The sequence below is a fragment of the Dipteris shenzhenensis genome, chromosome 20 (assembly GCF_047967505.1).
Source record: "Dipteris shenzhenensis isolate YYH24624 ecotype China chromosome 20, Dip_SZ_1.0, whole genome shotgun sequence".
Classification (NCBI taxonomy): Eukaryota; Viridiplantae; Streptophyta; class Polypodiopsida; order Gleicheniales; family Dipteridaceae; genus Dipteris; species Dipteris shenzhenensis.
Genome location: NC_141615.1, coordinates 13,704,515 through 13,714,427, shown reverse-complemented (window position 1 = coordinate 13,714,427; position 9,913 = coordinate 13,704,515).

Here is a 9,913-nt window from a genome sequence, read left to right as displayed (position 1 = left end):
ATGCATCATCACTAGTCACAAGAAAAGCATGCTCAAACATAGAGGCATAAAGAATGTCACCCTCATCACTATCGTTACTTATGGCATTCACTTCCTCTATATTGACCGTGGATTTCTCTTCCTTCTTGGGCTGTACATTAGCTTTGCCTTTGCTTTTATCATTCTTCCATTTGTAGTAATCCTTCTTAAAATGGCCTTTCTTCCCACAATAGAAGCATTCCAAATCCTTTCTGGCATGGGATTTTCCTCTAGATTTGCTTCTAGACTTGCTTGTATTTCTGTCATCGTGGTATTTCCCCCTAGAATATGATGACCTCCCTCTCACATTGAGAGCACTTGAACTTTTAGTTTCAGCATTGTTCTTTCTATTTACCTCCTCAGTGAGAAGGCTACTCTCAACATCACTGCTTGTCAGGTCTCTTGCATGGGCTGAATTGCTTATAGTAGTCCTAAAAGTGTCCCAACTTTCAGGAAGGGTGACTAATAAGAACATTGCCTTAACTGAGTCATTAAAGGCAATTTTCTAAGCTAAAAGTTGACTAAAATTTGTGCTAAACTCATTTAAATGGCTAGACATTGAAGTCCCTTCTTCCATGTGAAGATCTATGAGTTTCTTCAGCCAATACTCTTGACAAGCGGCACTCTGCTTCTCATAAATATCATGCAACTTTGTCCACACACCATGCACCACCTGCAGTATCTTTCACATTGAAATACATCGACTTTGAAAGTGTGAGCATGATCGTGGAGCATGCAAGCTCATCTAATTCCTTCCACTCTTCATCATCTTTCCAATCCTCTTGCTTTATGCCTTTGCATTTTATAGGCTTTACTTGCTTCTTCTACACCATAACATTGTAGATTTACTTCTTCCAAAGGAGAAGTTTGTGCCATCCAACTTTTCAATGTTAAACAATGCATTCTCTGATGCCGAAGCCATCACAATGGATCACAGAACAACAAGGACACACTGCACCAATGTACCAAACTCAAGCCCAAAAAATATCAACTACAATGACAACAGCCGCACTGTCACTGTCACAAATACATGTTCTGTTGTAAGTGACCTTAATCCCTATGTAAGAGAAAAGAATTTTAAACAAATAAGATATCATGTTCCCTATCATTTGACATGTAGAAATGGTATGTACTTTCTTATACTCATTAGACTTGATTTGTACTCAAAAAGTGTCCACAAATGGAGCTTCGCTTTCATGAGAGAAAATCCTATTCCTCCATGTCATGGAAAGGGTGGGTAGATAGTAGGCTAACAAGAATTAATAGCCATTTATATGCTAGGTTGAGGGTAGGCTTGCCATGGGTCATATGCTAGGTCAAGTTTAGGCAAGTTTTGGGTGCGTATGCATGGGAATTAACTTCACATTTATGCCACTTCTCCACCTTACATCTTGTAATATGGTCTAAGGTCTCACATCCTTTTTTAGAACATTGGATCGACTCTTGATCTATTGAGGACCATGGAGGAACATGTGGCTGTGGATCTCAACCATTAGACCTACACTACGATCAAAGGGCTTGCAAATGGTGCCTCTATTGGAGTGTTGATCTACTATCCTAGGGCGGACATAGCTCGCATCTTCTAGAGGATGAGATGTAGAGTTTAGTCCAAGGGTTCCACCCGAGATTATAGCCTTTGTATTTATGAGCCCACACTATGCATCTACCATGACAAACTACCACATGACATTTTGTTAATAGCATTGGATCAAGCAATGATGTAATGGCTACTAGAGCCATAGACCATTAGAAATGAAGTGTATCCATTAGATCATCTATGATCCAATGGCAATTATTGGGGAGATCATGGGGTTTCCAACATTGTATCATGTTTGATTCAACCACCCACAACGCTAAGAAAGCCCCATTACTTTGGTGATTCGAGCAAATTACTTGAGGGGGTTCACTATATAACAACGACCTATATCACATTCATTCAATAGAATGGTTTTGAATAGCCATTATGTAGGTATTTTTTCCAACTCCATGTTTTAAACATGCGCGATATCTTACATATACTTTAGTGAACCTCCCATGATAAGTTAGAGTGGGGCCATTTCTTTCCACCAACAAGTAGGAGGAACATCCTTTTAATGCTTGAGCCTCCTCATTCGCCTAGAGATAATCCATGTTTAGGCCCATGTTTAAACCCCTAATAGAAGATTAGGATTTTGATGAGTTCTAGATTACTAGAGAGAATTCGTGCACTCGTCTAGGCATTCACTATAGAGTTGGAGATCTTGCTCTATATTGGAATGGCCAATGAGACATTAGCTAATGCAATGAAAATTGTACTCTGATAGATATGTATAGGCATTTGATTATGTGTCACTGTGCCATATTTAGCTACTATTAGGTGTAGGTAAGAAAGTGTGTAGCATCTCAAGGAATTTGTGTAATCTTCAGTGGACTCATGTGTCTTGGGGATCTTGAAGGAATGTCGAGGGAACCTCTCCTCTTACTACTCCTTGTGGGAGCAATGCAAATACAAACCATCATCGATTATCACTCTCAAGACTCCTGGATTGTTGCAATATGTTACCATGAGAGAGAAAAGGGGATAGGGGAGATGGGAGAAGAGAGGGGAGGAGGGAAGAGAAGAGGGGAATGAAGGGGGATGGATTGGCAAACACAAGGGCACTATAATGGAGGCAAGAGAAGACTCAAACACCTTGGAGAGAAAGAGAAAGCTCTTAATTCCAAACTTGTTCATACAACAATGAAGACCAAAGTCATCATTTGGCCTTTTAAACATTCCACCTTTTGAAGGGAGGGCCAACCATATTCTCTCTCTCTCTCTCTCTCTCTCTCTCTCTCTCTCTCTCTATCATGACGGTCTTGCAGTGATTAGAGAATTTAAGACAAAACCCAAAGACCCTCAGTCTTAAACTGATGTAATGGCCATCCCATAGCCTAGTACCTAGTTCTTTTTATGTTTTATGTTCTATGTTTTTAGGTTCTATGTGTTTTGTTTTTTGGAGGAATCTGATGATACTCCTAGGGAGGTTGCCTATGGCCCTCTCTGTACTGATGTATAAGTAGGTCTCTTTTGTCCTATAGACCTTTATTAGGTCTCCAGTGGACATTAATAAACTTCTCTCTCTCTCTCTCTCTCTCTCTCTCTCTCTCTCTCTCTCTCTCTCTCTCTCTCTCTCTCTCTCTCTCTCTCTCTCTCTCTCTCTCTCCAAGCACTTGGGCCCATATGGCTCCAAGACGGCGGATCTCCCATTGTCTACCTCTCATCCTCTCATGCTTCTCCGCTTTATCTTGCAAAAAATTTGGCTACTTCTACTTGCATAAACTATTAGCAATGGTAGTTAACACAAATTTTATAGTCCCTTGGACTATAAGAATCTTTGTGCATTTGTTGATATGTTAAACATGGAGACTCTCATCCATACAAACTAAAATGTCTTTTCTTTTTTTTGCTTCTTTTTTCCTAACTTAGATGCACGAGTTGCCCTGATTTGCATTTTGGATGATGGTTGTTGTTGTTCTAGCTCTAGATCCTTCTATGCATGTGGTATTTGTCCTTCACTTGCTAGATGCATCCCTCATCATTGTGTGTGTCTAGTATCACCATTCTAGTGATAGGTTCAATCTGCTCTTACCCTCCTTTGATGCCTTCATGTCCCATGCCTCTAAGCCTCTTCTCACTCATGCTAGGAGAGAAACCAGAGCTCCAATTTAGCCCCTCAAATTCGGCATAGCTTATAGTCTTAGAGAGGATAGGACTTAGTAGACATGTGACTCCTAGATAGTCTACAAATTGGCTAATAGAGATTTCCTCTCTATTTTTTGGACTCATTTGACATGAGTCGCATATAGGAGGGTTTTCTTTGACTAGAACTTATTTTAGTTTTTTGTAGACAATCAAGTGCAATAGAGTATCTGGTTCCTCATTCTAGAGAGGGTCACATTTTTAACTCCACTTTAGGTAGCTTCTACACACATGGGAGTGAGATTTACACTCTAAAGATGATTGATTGTGAGATTTCTCAACAAACCATGCACAAGATGCTGACAGCTACAATTCATTGTCTGGAGGACAACATGAGCAAAGTGTGCTGGGAGGTTCTCAGGCTCTTCTGCTGGTCTTCATGGAGAAGATGCTATATATATTCATCAAGCTCGGGTCCTATGAGGGGACCTTGTGCATCAAGTGGAGGACTAAAAGGATCAGAAGAAGGTGCAGGAGTATCAATATACTCAAGAGGGGGATCATTGTAGTCAAGAGTGAAAGGGGAAGAACATTGATATCTGTAGATCATTCAATAGTGGCTTGAGTACTTTCTTGAGTTATTCACGAGCCGGGGGTGTACAAGAGTCCCATTAATGGTGAGTACCATTTCTATGGCAAAGAATCCAAAAGGAAGATGTCGATTTAGAAAATCATTACCTATGACCATGTCAACCCCTTGAGATTCAAGCTGATAGAAGTTAATGGTGGTAGACTTGCCTCCAAGGGAAATAGGAACTTGGGAGGAAAGGCGCTTGCAAGATATCACACCGCCGCCCATGGTGGAGCCACACATTTGATCATATGCAAGTAATTCAGACCAATAAGTTGGAGGAAGTGCTTTGTGAGTTCCCTGGACAACATGTTTACTTTTTGGGAGGCTACACATTGGGAACAGGAGAGTCAATAGGATATTGCAGCCTTATTTGTCCATTTTGAGAAAGCTTACAATAGAGTTTACAAGAGCTTCTTAGAGGGTACAATGAGGAGGTTGTTGGACTTTAGTGATAGATGGATTTCAAGGGTATCTTCCCTATATTCTCACTCGACCAGCAAGATGATGTTGTGTGGAGGAAGAGGACCTGCATTTTAGTTATCCATATTAGCTCATTAGGGCAATCCTATTGCACCATATATTTTCTTTTTGTGGTTGAGGATATGGGCTACTTTTTGGAGGCTACTAGTCAGGGCACTTTGGGGCTTTCTCTTATGGCATGTTGAAGCAGGAGTTATTGGATATAGAGTTGGCAAATGATACATCAGTGACAATCAAGTGAGATCTGCACAGTATGACTATCACTACTTCTTACATTGATAAGTTATGCCTAGCATCAGGAGGTTCAAATATAGGATTCAACAGGGAGATATTCACAATATACCCATGACTGTTCAGCACTAGCGGGCACATGGGATTACTGAGCAACTCCTAGCAAGGGTTTGGACCCATTTTTGGGAGATCAATAGAGCTAAGAAAGTTTCATAGTCTCTTTGGCTTACCATTCACTAACGCATCTCAGTGAACTCATGGTTACTAGTAGATGTGTAGACTTGCTCTTTGTATGAGATTTCAGCTTGCAAAGGAATCCTATAAGTATTTCTTGTGGAGTTGTCAGATTGCCATGGTGGTTTGGACCAATGTTTTTAAGATTGTTCTTTTATATCACAGCTGAGGCTTTCATTATGACATAGGGAGCAACTATATGGGGCAGAGGGTCTACCGCCTTTGCTTTATATGAGTCTATGGCTGGTGACCATGCTTTCTTTAGCATCATGGATTCGTGGGATTTGTTTTTGATTCCTATTCCAACTCAAGATTCCTTGCCTTCTTCACCAACTCTTTCAACTTGGGAGGTGGTATCCATATACATTGTGGTGGATTTCGTGTTCAAGATGTGCACATGCTTTAGGTGGCCAGCCATCCTATTTTGCTTATATATTGGGTTCTATTGGGTGAACCTTGTTTTCATCATCAGGAGTTAGTGGGAAAGATGTACTGGGCCCTCTGCAATGGTGCAAGAGACATTGGTCTTATTCAAGAGGACTTGGGATTGTTCCCTTTTTTTTCATTTGATGCCAGTTGGGATGTTGTGGCACTTTAGACCACGCCCTTAGCTTTTTAATCATATTATAGAGGTCTGGGATAGAGTTCTTACTCTCCCACCTCTTGTATAACTTGTCTTGAATGGAATATACCACATTTTCTAAACTTTGGAAGAAGGATAGTCAGATCTATTGCCAATGGTTGGATTTGTAAGAGACTGCCCACAAGTAATATCACGGATAAAGGATTGCATTAGGTTTTGAGAGAGGTGTGCAAGGGGAAAGAATGCATCATATGAATCCTATATTAGGTTAGTGATAGATTATTTGAAAAACATGATTGAGGAACTTGAATAAGTGAATATCTCCTTTGAATACATATGTACACATATAAAGATGAATATATTTATTTGTAAAAATATATTTATATACCCATAAGTATGAATACATTTATGCCCATTTTTCGAAGTATTCAAATCTTTGCACACTCGTGTATGCATGTTTATTTACATGTGTAAGATAGACGTGTATTTGTGTACACTAATGTATTCACATATATGTATGCATATCCTAATCTAGGCATATGTATTCACATATATGTATGCATATATCCTAATCTATGTTTTAAAAAATACACACATATATTTGTACATATGTATATATGCACAAGCATATCTATGTATATATTTGTGTGTACATATACATACATAACCCCTCAAACTCTCAACCCCTTGTAGAACTCATTTGCTAATGGAAGAGACTTTATCTTCCATGCTATTCAATAGCATATGTACACATTTACAATAGATTTTCATATAAAAATTGTTCATGCAAGGATGTCATTATCATATATGTAATACAAACACATATGTATATACACGTCCATGTATACAATTATATGAATATATAGTGGAAATAAAATCATATATATGTCGACTGCAAGTGTGGGGGCACACATTAGTAGACCACCATTTGGATGACATTTTAGATGGCCTTTCTACCAAAATGTGATAGATTATTTGAAAAACATGATTGGATAACTTGAATAAGTGAATATCTCCTTTGAATACATATGTACACATATAAAGATGAATATATTTATTTGTAAAAATATATTTATATACCCATAAGTATGAATACATTTATGCCCATTTTTTGAAGTATTTAAATCTTTGCACACGTGTATGCATGTTTATTTACATGTGTAAGATAGACGTGTATCTATGTGTACAACAATGTATTCACATATAATGTATATATTTGTGTGTACATATACATACATAACCCCTCAAACTCTCAACCCCTTGTAAAGCTCATTTGCTAATGGAAGAGACCTCATCTTTCACACTATTCGATAGCATATGTACACATTTACAATAGATTTCCGTATAAAAATCGTTTATACAAGGATGTCATTATCATATATGTAATACAAACACATATGTATATACATGTCTATGTATACATTTATCTAAATATATAGTGGAAATAAAATCATATATATGTCGACTGCAAGTGTGGGGGCACACATTAGTAGACCACCATTTGGATGACATTTTGGATGGCCTTTCTACCAAAATGGACAGCGCGTCAACGCGTTGTCCATTTTGGTGGAAAGGGAAGATAAAATGTTATCCTAATACAAGGCAACTACACAAGATGGCTTGACCTTTGTTACTCTTCATAAACCATGTGGCAGCACAGTAGCTCTTCACCATATGTTAGCTCTACACACGTTAGCCTGGTGTATGTAAACTGTGCCAAGTGTGGGAGCATGTCAATGTACTTATCTTCGACATAGTCCAAGTATTATGGATACATTTTGGATACTAATGTGATGTCCAATTTGAAGGAAAAGGCATCCAAAATGCTACCCGAATGATGGCCTCCTCATGAAGCAAAGAAGAGCCCAACTTTGATGCTTGTCATACCAAAATGGGCAGCGCGTCAATGCGCTGTCTATTTTGGTCTCAGAAGCATCAAAATCGAGGGCCACACATGAAAGACAAAATCGAGGATTTTGGATGCCCTTTCCATTGAAATAGGTAGTGCATCAGCACGTTGCCCATTTCAAAGAAAAGAGTATCTCCTCCAAATGCCTAAGGAAGAGCTCAATGGACGGAGGACAGGAGGGGCTTGGATAAGAGGTGAAGCAAATGCCTGATGCGTAAATGGACGGGAGGTGAAGCCAATGTATACATCTAAGATTAAAAAGGAGCCTTTGATTTGATTACTTTTCATGAAAAAAGGCAGCACGTTGACAAGCTGCCATTTCTCATGGAAAGTATATCAAAGAAGGAGCAAAAGATTTTGATTACTTTTCATGAGAAAGAGCAGCGCGTCACTCAAAGTACATTAAGAAAACGAGCCAGAGCACTTAGGACCTTACCTTGATTTCTTGAGGTCATGAGGCAGAGAAGTGTTTCTTGGACGGGAGAGGAGGAGCTTCGAGGACGAGAAAGGGCACTTCAAGGAGAGGCGTTGCTCCATGGGGAGAGCTAGTCTTCAAGGGCGTTGTTCGTCAAGGGAGCTCGGAAGGGAGGCCGGAGACATGGCATCAAGGGAGTGTGGAGAAGGCTGTTCGTCAAGGGAGCTCGGAAGGGAGGCCGGAGAGATGGCGTGAAGGGATCCCGCAAAGATGCAGAGAGATGGCACGACGTCGAAGGAAGCAAACGATGCTCACAAATAGACAGACGTGCTTAGAGAGAGACAATGCAGAAAGCTCACAGAGAGAGACAGACTATGCTAAAAAATAGACGATGCTCAGAGAGAGACGATGGCTTTCGATGCTCAGAGTAGGATTAGTGTTGGCATGATTACTGTCAGAGCTTGCATGAGAGATCTGAGTGTTGGAGCGCATGACATTTCATTTCCATTTGGCTTTCACAAATCTTTATTTTATTTCCATTCGGCTTTCCTCTGTATATTTTTAAGCTTCCGGTGCTTCAGTGCTAGCAAGTTACAGTTAAGCATTCAAACAATTCTGGCATGCAAACAGTTCTGGCCCTACAAACGTTTTGGAGCGCATGAGAAATCCAAGTGATTGAAGGATTGGGCGATTGAAGGGAATTTACGAGCGTTTGAGCATAGAAGGATTGAGCGATTGAGTGTAGAAGGATTGGGCGTAGAGAGATTGAGCGTAGAAGGATTGGGCATAGAGAGATTGGGCGTAGAGGATTAGACACCTTTCGTTTGCATATCTTTCTTTCGTTTGCACAACCATTTTGTTTCAGTGAGTATTTGCTGCCTGTCGAGACATTTTGTTTCGGTGAGTATTTGCTGCCTGTCGACGGTGAGTATTTTACCATAATTTGTGAGACTCTGGAATCCTATCTTAGTCTCGAAGAGATGTATTGTACAGAGAGAGTTTTGTGACAATCTAAAGCTTTCTTTACAAAGCTCTAAGATTCAACGACTCATCAACAATCGACTACTACAAAGTCTCAAAGGCTTGCAACGGCCAATTGCAGCACCCTACAAAGCTTGCACCAATGGTTGTGCCTCTATCCCAAGCTTACAAGCAACTAAAACTACAACTCCTCCACGAGATCAGTGGCTCCGCAACTGTGACGACGAACACACGATGGGCTCCTTTCAACGCAAGCAGTGTTCAAGGCTACACCCTTTCAGTGAGCCGCCTATCATGACAGAGAGAGTCTAAGAGACATATATTAGAATTTAGTACAATAGCGTACATCTTTGAATCCGTTCATTGCATACTACCACTACCCTTCCGAATCTAGAGGCCCACAGAGTCTCATGCATTGGTGAAGTTGGTACGTGCTTTTTATTTCATCTCTGCGTTACCATGCCTCATCTCATGCAAGATTGCCATGGCTGTGGCGAACGCTTGTAGGGGCAAGAAAATTGTTTGGAAGCTCACTAAGAAAAGCCCATCTTTGATTCTTTCCAAGCCAAGAGTCTTCTTCCACCTAGAGCCCTGTTCAACAGCTAAGTCCCTAGTGCAAGTCAGAATCAGACAAGAAACTATGAATGCCCCCCACTCTTACAACTTGCAAATCTTTTTCTCCCTCCCCTTCCTACTAATTAATGGAATTTTGATTTCACTGCTGAATGTGATTTTATCGTTTAACTCGATGAAAGGTATTACACAAC